Source organism: Oncorhynchus gorbuscha, linkage group LG22 (assembly GCF_021184085.1).
Source record: "Oncorhynchus gorbuscha isolate QuinsamMale2020 ecotype Even-year linkage group LG22, OgorEven_v1.0, whole genome shotgun sequence".
NCBI lineage: Eukaryota > Metazoa > Chordata > Actinopteri > Salmoniformes > Salmonidae > Oncorhynchus > Oncorhynchus gorbuscha.
In genome coordinates, this window is record NC_060194.1 from 1,218,695 (window position 1) to 1,230,793 (window position 12,099).

The window sequence follows — 12,099 nt, forward strand, 5'->3', positions numbered from 1 at the left end:
TGGGACGGGGAAGGTCGGTAAGAAAGTCCACCGATAAGTGTGCCCACGGCCGTTGTGGAACAGGGAGGGGTTGTAACTTCCCTCTAGGCAGGTGCCGAGGAGCCTTGCTCTGAGCGCACACTGAGCAGGAGGAGACATAAAATCTCACGTCCTTAGCCAGCGTGGGCCACCAGTATCTCCCTCGAAGGCTCCGCACTGTCCTCTCGATTCCAGGATGACCCGAGGAGGGGAGAATATGAGCCCACCGGATCAGCTTATCCTGGACCCCTGGACAGTTAGGGGGGGGGGGCGGCTCTAACCGTGAGGCCCTCTCTATCTCCGCGTCCACCTCCCATACCACCGGTGCCACGAGACATGAAGGTGGAATGATGGGAGTTGGCTCAACGGACTGCTCCTCGGTATCATAGAGGCGGGACAGTGCGTCAGATTTGGTGTTTTGGGAGCCTGGCCGGTACGAGATGGTAAAGCGAAACCTGGTGAAAAACATGGCCCATCTAGCCTGACGTGGATTTAGTCTCCTCGCTGCCTGGATATACTCGAGATTACGATGGTCAGTCCATGAGAAAAGGGTGTTTCGCCCCCTCAAGCCAATGTCTCCACACCTTCAGAGCCTTGACTACAGCTAACAACTCCCGGTCCCCCACATTATTGTTTCGCTCCGCTGGACCGAGCTTCCTCGAAAGGAAGGCACAAGGGCCGGAGCTTGGGTGGCACGCCCGAGCGCTGGGACAGCACGGCCCCGACCCCCGCCTCGGACGCGTCCACCTCCACTATGACCGCTAAAGAGGGTTCCGGATGCGCCAACACGGGCGCATTGGTGAACAGCTCCTTCAAACGACTGAAAGCTCTGCCCGCCTCTGCTGTCCAACGCAAGCGCACCGGTCCTCCCTTCAGCAGTGAGGGGATGGGAGCAGCCACCTGACCAAAACCCCGGCCTTAACACGAGCATCCTCCATCACCACCCCGGAGGTGGAAATACGATAACCCAGGAAGGAAATGGCCTGTTTGAAAAACTCACATTTCTCCGCTTTGCAATACAGGTCATGCTCCAGCAGTCACCCAAGTACCTTACGCACCAGAGACACATGCTCTGCGCGTGTGGCAGAATAGATCAAGATGTCATCAATGTACACTACCACTCCCTCTCGGAGAATCTCATCTACGAAGGATTGGAAGATGGCTGGAGCATTCTTCAACCCTAACGGCATGACGCGGTACTCATAATGACCAGATGTAGTACTAAATGCGGTTTTCCACTCATCTCCTCCCCGGATACGTACCAGATTATACACACTCCTCGGGTCCAGTTTTGTGAAGAAGCGCCCCGTGAAATGATTCCACCGCCGTAGCGATGAGAGGTAGTGGGTAAATAAACCCCACTGTGATGGAATTTAGACATCCATAATCAATGCACGGACGCAGACCTCCATCCTTCTTCTTCACAAAAAAGAAGCTCGAGGAGACGGGTGATGTGGAGGGCCGAATGTACCCCTTTCCCTTTCTTCAGCAACATATGTTTCCATCGCTACTGTCTCCTCCTGGGACAAGGGATACACGTGACTCCTAGGAAGTGCAGCGTTCTCCAGAAGGTTTATCGCGCAGTCCTCTCGACGATGGGGTGGTAATTGGGTCGCCCTCTTTTTACTGAAGGCGATAGCCAAATCGGCATATTCAGAGGGAATGCGCACGGTGGAAACCTGGTCTGGACTCTCCACCGTAGTCGCACCAACGGCAACTCCTATACACCTGCCTGAACACTCCTCTGACCACCCCTTAAGAGCCCCCTGTCGCCAGGAAATCACCAGGTTGTGTTGAGCTAGCCAGGGAATTCCCAACACCACTGGAAACGCAGGCGAATCTATAAGGAACAGACTAATCCGCTCCTTATGATCCCCCTGCGTTACCATGTCCAGCGGCACCGTAGCCTCCCTAACTACTCCTGACCCTAATGGTCGGCTATCTAAGGAGTGCACGCGGAAAGGTAGGTCTAACGACACCAGGGGAATCCCTAGCCTTAACGCGAGCCCACGATCCATGAAATTCCCAGCTGCGCCTGAATCGACTAGCACCTTATGCTGTAGAGAGGGAAAAAACCCAGGGAAAGATGTCAACACATACACAAGACCTACAGGAAGCTCTGGGTGAGTCTGGTGCTTACTCACCTGGGGTGATCGAGCAGTGCTCCGCCTGCCCTCCCGACTCCCAGACGAGTTCCTCCAGCACCGGTCGGCCGTGTACCCTCGCCGACCACAACTGGTGCAGGAGGACACTCTTCCTCCGGTCCCCCTCGAAGCCGCCCCTCCTAACTCCATAGGGATAGGGGCAGGAGGGCTGGGAAGTGGAAACGACAGGACCTGATCCGAACGCCCGCGGGCAGCCAGCAGGTTGTCCAGACGGATAGCCAAGTCAATGAGTTCATCCAGTATGAGGGTGGTGTCCCGACTTGCTAGCTCCCTGCGGACGTCCTCCCTGAGACTGCATCGGAAATGATCTATCAGGGCCCTGTCGTTCCACCCTGCTCCTGCAGCCAAGGTCCTGAACTCCAGGGCAAAGTCCTGGAAGAGAAATTCCTCCAAAACTAAATATAAGTGTTGATATGAACTTCACATGTTTTTTTTTACTGCACATGGAAATGACCATCACCTGTTGTCAGCAGATGATTTAAACAACAATCAGAAGCTTTTTGTCTTCTGGGTCAAAGTAATGAAGACGATCTTCAACAGCGCCAGATTAGTTTCCCAACATGCTGCATTTTTGGGAGTAGTGGATAATGACCAAAATGAAAGTTGTCTCTCACTTTACTGGTGCTGTTTTGGGGACATACAGTATGTCCCTGTTATCGCTGTCTCATCGTCTGACCTTAGAGGCATGGAGGTTTGACAGCACCCCATATGTCCCAATACTCCCCCTTCCTTCCCTCCCTCCAGTGTTGCCATTCTGAACGGCAGACAGAGCTCTGAAAGTTGGCACTCAGTTCTCCAACTCAGCAGGGCAGCTATAGAAACGGAGCCAAACTTAGTGGGGACACGTCAAGATGTGAGGAAATTCAATTAAAGTCATTTTCACACCCACCCCAGTTGGTGACACGGGAAGTACCGGTGTGTACTCTGCTGATAGAGGCTGCAATATTGCTTGGCGCTCCTGTAATATCATTGGTCACACTGCTGTTGGGTCATGGCAAATCGGCGAGTCTCACAGGCAGGCTACACTGGATGCAGAACTTTAGCAGAGCGTGAGGCGCTCCCATTCATTTCAATGAAACCTGGGTGTACAACAACATACAATTACGGATGTGAAATTACGGATGTGAAATTATTAAATTATTGGCCATTTTTTGTAGTCTTTAATTAAGCTGCCAAAGCAGCAGCTACTCTTCATGGGGTCCAGAAAAATTAAGGCAGTTTATACAATTTTAAAAATACATTCACAGATTTCACAACACACTGTGTCCCCTCAGGCCCCTACTCTACCACTACCACATGTCTACAGTACTAAATTAATGTGTATGTATAGTGTGTATGTTATCGTGTGTGTGTGTGCCAATGTTTGTGTTGATTCACAGTGCCCACTGTTCCATAAGTTGTTTTTATAATCTGTTTTTTAAATCCTCATCAATCCAAGGAGATTTAACCGTTTTTACAGTAATTTTCTTAATGGGTGCTTATTAGCAACTGGAATAAGTAGTTGTTTCATAAATGAGTCAAGTGCAGTGTCTGGTTCCTCCTCATTACACACCACAGACCAGCAGCATCTGGTTGCTCCTCATTACACACCACAGACCAGCAGCGTCTGGTTCCTCCTCATTACACACCACAGACCAGCAGCGTCTGGTTGCTCCTCATTACACACCACAGACAAGCAGCGTCTGGTTGCTCCTCATTACACACCACAGAACAGCAGCGTCTGGTTGCTCCTCATTACACACCACAGACCAGCAGCGTCTGGTTGCTCCTCATTACACACCACAGACCAGCAGCGTCTGGTTGCTCCTCACTACACACCAGACCAACAAACAGTATTTACATCATCAACATATGAATCACTACAAAACGTATTGTATGACCTCTTATACACTATATTAGGCCCAGCCTTTGGAACTTTGGTTTTCCTAGATATGGCTACTATATTGTGATCACTACATCCAATGGATTTGGACACTGCTTTAAAGCAGAGTTCTGCAGCATTAGTAAAGATGTGATCAATACATGTTGAGGATTTAATTCCTGTGTTGTTTTTAACTACCCTGGTAGATTGACTGACAACCTTAATTTCAGGTCCAGTACAATCGTTGGGCCGCGGGTGTGAAAGATTCAGCAGACTGCTGGCATTACACATCTGGCTAAAAGACTACTGTAGCTCTGCTTTTATCGATAGCTTTGACACCTTCTGGAAACAGAAGATACTCTACAGAAATGACGGAGTCATCTTGACTCCTGGACTCTCTCCACGCATTTCAAGGCTGCGTTGAAACAATGACTGGTAAATTATCTAGAAAAGTGCTATAAATAGCCCATATTTACATAAGAAACAAGGTCCATGAGGTCAATAACTTGCTTGTAACCGATGACATTCATATTCTCACTATCTCTGAAACTCACTTAGATAATATGTTTGATGACACAGTTGTAGCAATACATGGCTATAACATCTACAGAAAAGACAGAAATGCCAACAGAGGTGGTCTATATTCAGAACCACATTCCTGTAAAGCTTAGAGATGATCTCATGTTAAATACTATTGAAGTTATATGGCTACAGGTTCATCTGCCTCACCTAAAGCCCATTACTGTGGGAAGCTGCTATAGACCACCAAGTGCTAACAGTCAGCATCTGGATAATATGTGTGAAATGCTTGATAATGAATGTGATATCAACAGAGATGTATTTTGTCTGAGTGATTTAAATATTGACTGGCTTTCATTAAGCTGCCCACTCAAGAGAAACATTAAAACTGTAACCAGTGTCTGCAACCTGGATCAGGTTAAATTATCGGCTGTTTTTTGTAGTCTTTAATTGCTCAAATCAGTTATTTTTCATCCATTTTCAAACGTTCCGAGTCCTCCTGATGTCGTTTGACCCGACATGGACTTCGACAGCTCCCAGAATCTGCGGTAGAACAGTCGGAAGCAGCCTTGTTATGTCCTGTACTCGTGCTCCTCGTCAGCACAGGGTTTTTGCCTTGGGGACCGAGATGTTTCTCACCATAGAGCTGCATATGATGACAGCTGGCGATGTTGAAAAGGGCCGGTATCTCAGGCAGCCTCACGGTCTGATGAGGCTGGGAGCTCCAAGGATCTGAACCCGAGGTAGAAGTCACCGGAGAGGGAGACAGAACCGAGGTCCAAGACGCAGGTACCTCCGGATCCGATCTTGATTGGGAAGCCACCAAGGAAGAAGGTGCCGGAACCTCTGGTTCCAGGGCAGCAAAGCTGTTTCTGGTCTGTGTCAGTTCCGGGCTCAACATCTCCATGGAGACCCTCGTTGCCAGAGGACGCCTTCTTCGACTTCCATGGCAAGTGATGTACCTCCATGGCTGGCTGGTTGGGTCGAGAACAGCCTGTTCTCCAGGGAAGATGGACACCCCTTCGGGGATGTAACCATACCGAGCACCGGCCAGTCGGCTGTGGAGAGTCGACACAGTGGCAAAACTTCCACCAGACCAGCGTCCTGCTACTGGAGTGGAAGAAAAGGAAAATGTAGGTGGGCGTGGGGACCCCAGTAGCTTATATAGGTTTGCTACTTACTTGCTAAGAGTAGCTACTTCACTCCTGTAGTCCTCCGCAAGCAAGCAGTTGCTACATTGTAAGTCAGCGTGGTCCACATTGTCCCTGAACAAAGCAAAGTAACAGAGCTCCTGCAATGTTCAATAGCGACGACCTCCATTTGAGCCCACTGAGCCAGCTAGGCTAGCTGGGCTTTCGTGTCTCTCCCCTATATGGAATCTGACAAGATCCTAGGACAGATAGCAGAGCTCACAGTAATTTAGCCCAACAGAGCCGCAGGATTCAAAGTCATATAGACGTATATATATATTTTTTTACCTTTATTTAACCAGGCAAGTCAGTTAAGAACACATTCTTATTTTCAATGACGGCCTGGGAACAGTGGGTTAACTGCCTGTTCAGGGGCAGAACGACAGATTTGTACCTTGTCAGCTCGGGGGTTTGAACTCGCAACCTTCCGGTTACTAGTCCAACACTCTAACCACTAGGCTACGCTAGCTTTTAAACCGATGTCTTTAGTTCAGGTTTCGGCATTCGACAACAAACATATGTCGATGGCAATACAACACAGAAAAAAAGTCATTGTAATAATGTACACACTATGAATAGGCTACAGTATGTCTCTTATATTTAGCCAATATTGATCAGAGTTACCTTGTCCTATGGATATCTACACAGTTATAAATTTGGCAAGGTTGTATAATCCTACACGAAACACAGACCTTATCATAACTTTAAAAAAAATACCTTCTCTCCAAAAAAAAGAAGCAATATGCAAATATATGAAGAAGTTAACTTCTATTCTGTTTGTAGAATGTGTGCTTAGTCATTGTACTGTTCTTGTTAACGAGTACACACTGCATCTGTGTGTACAGACATACAGAGACAGGCACACAGTGTGCAGTGCGCATACACAAACACACAGCCCTCGTGAATTATTCCACGTAGCCCTAAAAGGGTGCTCCTTTTAGAGCCATGCCACTTCACCCTAGACCAGCATCTCACAGCAGCTTAGACATACTGCAGCACACAAACCCTGCTGACAAACTTGAACCTCGAGGCATTCCGAAAAGCCTCTCAATTATTACACAGGATTTCCTCACCCTTTACTGTAATACCATGCACACAAACATTTACATGTACTCAAGCACGCACAAGCGTGCACACACACACACACACACACACACACACACACACACACACACACACACACACACACACACACACACACACACACACACACACACACACACACACACACACACACACACACACACACACACACACACACACACACACACACACACACACACACACACACACACACACACACACACACACACACACACACAGACACACGTACAAACACACACACACACGTATAAACACACACACAGATACACACACGTACAAACACACACACAGACGTACAAACACACACACAGACACACACACGTACAAACACACACACACACACGTACAGACACACACACACGTACAAACACACACACACACACGTACAGACACACACACAGTAAGACCTTTGAGACTCTATCCTGAGAGATACGTCTTCCTTTGTGATTCTGAAGTGAACTGAACTGCCCCCGTCATTGTATTACCTCCAAATCAACAATCCAGGGTAGAATCAGGCCCTTAATCGATTTTCACCCACTTGATTGCCTGAGAGGCCAACATCACTTGTCCTTGGTAAAAATTCATGAAACTGACAAAAATAGTTCATGAGTGAGAGAATGGTGTCAGTATGCCAAACAAAAAAACATTGATTTCAAAGTTACTTTTAACAATTTACATTGAACATTTTACAAACAGGCATTTACTGGGAGAACTGTGCAACGTTTGGGAAGATAGTTTCTGTAAAATTTCTCAGTTGTTTTTATGTGTACATGTTTTCCAAAAACAAGAATTAAGATTCAACAATGTCGGCAGAAAGAATGGGGTGTCAGCTATGACATGAGACATTCCCTTCATTTTCATTTAGATTTTTTTTTAGGGTGTAGATCAGCTTTAATATTGCAGATAGATTGTAGCTTCTATCAATGTAATTATTTGCAGAATTTCAAACCCCCATATATTTTGGGGAAGGTGCAGTACCAGTCAAAAGTTTGGACACATCTACTCATTCAAGAGTTTTTCAATATTTGTACTATTTTCTACTTTCTACAATAATAGTGAAGACATAACAACCATGAAATAACACACAGGGAATCATGTAGTAACCAAAAAAGTGTTTAGATTCTTCAAAGTAGCCACCCTTTGCCTTGATGACAGCTTTGCACACTCTTGGCATTCTCTCAACCAGCTTGAAGGAGTTCCTAAATATGCTGAGCACTTGTTGGCTGCTATTCCTTCACTCTGCGGTCCAACTCATCCCAAACCATCTCAATTGGGTTGAGGTCGGGTGACTGTGGAGGTCAGGTCATCTGATGCAGCACTCCATCACTCTCCTTCTTGGTCAAATAGCCCTTACACAGCCTGGAGGTGTCCTGTTGAAAAGAATATGGTAGCCCTACTAAGCACAAAGCAGATGGGAAGCAGAATGCTCTGGTAGCCATGCTAATTAAGTGTGCCTTAAATTCTAAGTATATATCTGACTGTGTCACCACCAAAGCACCCCCACACCATCACACCTCCTCCTCCATGCTTCACAGTGGGAACCACACATGTGGAGATCATCCGTTCGCCTACTCTGCGTCTCAAAAAGACACGGCGGTTGGAACCAAAAATCTCAAATTTGGACTCATCAGAACAAAGGACAGATTTCCACCAGGCTAATGTCCATTGCTTATGTTTCTTGACCCATGCAAGTCTCTTCTTCTTATTAGTGTCCTTTTGTAGTGGTTTCTTTGCAACAATTCAACCATAAAGGCCTGATTCACGCAGTCTCCTCTGAACAGTTGATGTTGAGATGTGTCTGTTACTTGAATTCTGTGAAGCAGTTATTTGGGCTGCAATCTGAGGTGCCATTAACTCTATTGAACTCTGCAGCAGAGGTAACTCTGGGTCTTCCTCTCCTATGGCGGTGAGGTGCCATTAACTCTAATGATGTCATGACTTCCACCGAAGTTGTTCCCTCTCCTTGTTCGGGCTGTCGACCTCACCGATCCATGTTTCACTTTTCCTTTTGTTGTGTCTGTTTTACACACCTGGTTCCCATCTCATGATTATGTTCCTTATTTAACCCTCTGGTTTCCCTTTCTGTTTTGTGCGTGATTGTCTTTCGTGTGTTGGAGTTCAAGTCCTGTTTTGTCCTTGTTTTATAATGGGATTTTTGTTTCTTTCTTGGATTGAGTAAATACAGTGTTTTTTTTTACTCTTACCTGTGTCCTGCGCCTGACTCCTTCGCTATCTTCTAGATAGACTCTGACAAATGACCTTGTCCTCTGCAGCAATAAAAACAGTTTTTTAGAAATGTTTGCAGATTTATTTACAAAAACATAAAACAGAAATACCTTATTAACATAAGTATTCAGACTATGACACTCAAAATTGAGATCAGTTACATTCTGTTTCCATTGATCATCCGTCTCTACAACTTGATTGGAGTCCCCCTGTGGTAAATTCAATTGATTGGACATTATTTGGAAAGGCACACACCTGTCTATATAAGGTTCCACAGTTGACAGCACAACCTTCCAGAAGAACAACCATCTTTGCAGCACTCCACCAATCAGGCCTTTATGCTTGAGTGTGCAAACGGAAGCCGCTCCTCAGTAAAAAGTCACATAACAGCCTGCTTGGAGTTTGCCAAAAGGCACCTGAAGGACTCTCAGACCACCTCTGGTCTGATGAAACCAAGATTGAACTCTTTGGACTGAATACCGAGCATCACGTCTGGAGGAAACCTGGCAGCATCCTGCTGTGGGGATGTTTTTCAGCAGCAGGGACTGGGAGATTAGTCAGGATTGAGGGAAAGTTTAATGGAGCAAAGTACAGAGAGATCCTTGATGAAAACCTTCTCCTGAGAGCTCAGGACCTCAGACTGGGGCGAAGGTTCACCTTCCACCAGGACAACGACCCTAAGCACACAGCCAAGACAACGCAGGAGTGGCTTTGGGACAAATCTCTGAATGTCTGTGAGTGGCCGAGCCAGAACCCTGACTTGAACCCGATCACAAATCTCTGGAGGGACCTGAAAATAGCTGTTCATCATAACATAACTTGAAAGGATCTGCAGAGAAGAATGTGAGAAACTCCCCAAATACAGGTGTGCCACGCTTGTAGTGTCATACCCAAGAAGACTAGAGTCTGTAATCGCTGCCAAAGGTGCTTCAACTAAGTACTGAGTAAATGGTCTGAATTCTTATGTAAATGTCATATTTTTATTGCAAAAATAAAACCGTTTTTCGATTTGTCATTATGGGGCATTTCATCAATTTTAGAATAAGGCTGTAAATGTAACAAAATGTGGGAAAAGTCAAGTGGTCTGAATACTTCCTGAATGCACTGTTGGTAGGAGTAAGTCCGTGTAATGTTTAGTAGGTTAGCAGTAAAACCTTGAAACAGCCCTAGCTTTCACAAGAAGTCAGTGTAGAGAGGCTAGCACTGGAGTAACATGATCTAAATTTATACGATTTAACATAATCTTAATATAATATGGTCGTACACTACACCACAGACCAGTAGAGTAGAAGTCAGTACAGTACAGTACAGTACAGTACAGTACAGTACAGTGTGCTCTACTGTGTACTGTACTGTAATGTATTGTACTATACTCTACTTTCTTTACTGTACTGTAATGTATTGTACTATACTCTACTTTCTTTACTGTACTGTGCTCTTCTGTGTTGTGCTGTACTGTGCTGTCCAAGCTTGTGAACCCAACTGTGGTTTGTGACTACTATGATTTTCCATTGTATCCAATTCTATTGCAGAAATTCCAATTCGGTCATGGAATTTCAAGTTTTAATCAGTAATTCATCAGCAAATTTGATGTCAGTAAATCAACTGGAACTAATTGAGGTCTACCTTTACTTTTTACTTCTGAGAAATGCAATTATCCTCCCTCCTCACGAGGGAGAGAAATTATATATCTTAAAGATATGTGTGTTTCTGAGAACAGAATTTCAAGGCACAGGGTAATGTTCCTTAAACTTAGGCAGAAGAAATTTATCCAAAACGAAATATCAGTGTATATGCCTTAATTTCTAACAAAATATATACTCTTCGCTTTCAATTGACACCCAATTTGACATGTTCCTATTAACTTGACCAGAGAGAGAGAGAGAGAGAGAGAGAGAGATGAGGGCCTACAGCAGCACCTAGATATTCTGCATAGATACTGCCAGAGCTGGGCCCTGACAGTAAATCTCAGTAATACAAAAATAATGGTGTTCCAAAAAAGGTACAATTGCCAGGACTACAAATATAAATTCCATCTAGACACCGTTGCCCCAGAGCACACTGAAAACTATACATACCTCAGCCTAAACATCAGCACTAAACATCCACTCACCAACAAAGAATTTACAGTGGGACAAACACCACATTGAGAATTCTGCAAAAACGTATTATCCGTGTACAACATAAAACACCAAATAATGCATGAATTAGGCCGATACCCACCAATTGAAAAGAGCCGTTAAATTCTACAATCACCTAAAAGGAAGCGATTCCCAAACCTTCCACAACAAAGCCATCACCTACAGAGAGTGAACTTTGAGAAGAGTCCTCTAAACAAGCTGGTCCTGGGGCTCTGTTCACGAGCACAAACAGACCCCACAGAGCCCCAGGAAAGCAACACAATTAGACCCAACCAAATCAATGCTGTTCATCGACTACAGCTCAGCATTCAACACCATAGTACCCTCCAAGCTCATCATCATTAAGCTTGAGGCCCTGGGTATCGACCCCTCCCTGTGCAACTGGGTCCTGGACTTCCTGACAGGCTGCCCCCAGCTGGTGAAGGTAGGAAACAACATCTCCACTTCGCTGACCCTAAACACTGGGAGCCCACAAGGGTGCGTGCTCAGCCCTCTCCTGTACTCCCTGTTCACCCATAACTGCGTGGTCATGCACGCCTCCAACTCAATCATCAAGTTTGCAGATGACACAACAGTAGTTGGCTTGATTACCAACAACAATGAGACAGCCTACAGGGAGAAGGTGAGGGCACTCGGAGTGTTGTGTCATGAAACTAACCTCACACTCAATGTCAACTTAACAAAGGAGATGATCATGGACTTCAGGAAACAGCAGAGGGAGCACCCCTCTATCCACATCGACGGAACAGCAGTGGATAAGGTGGAAAGTTCCTAGGCGTACACATCGCAGACAAACTGAAATGGTCCACTCACACAGAGAGTGTGGTGAAGAAGGCGCACTCGCTAACTTTTATCATTGCACAATTGAGAGCATC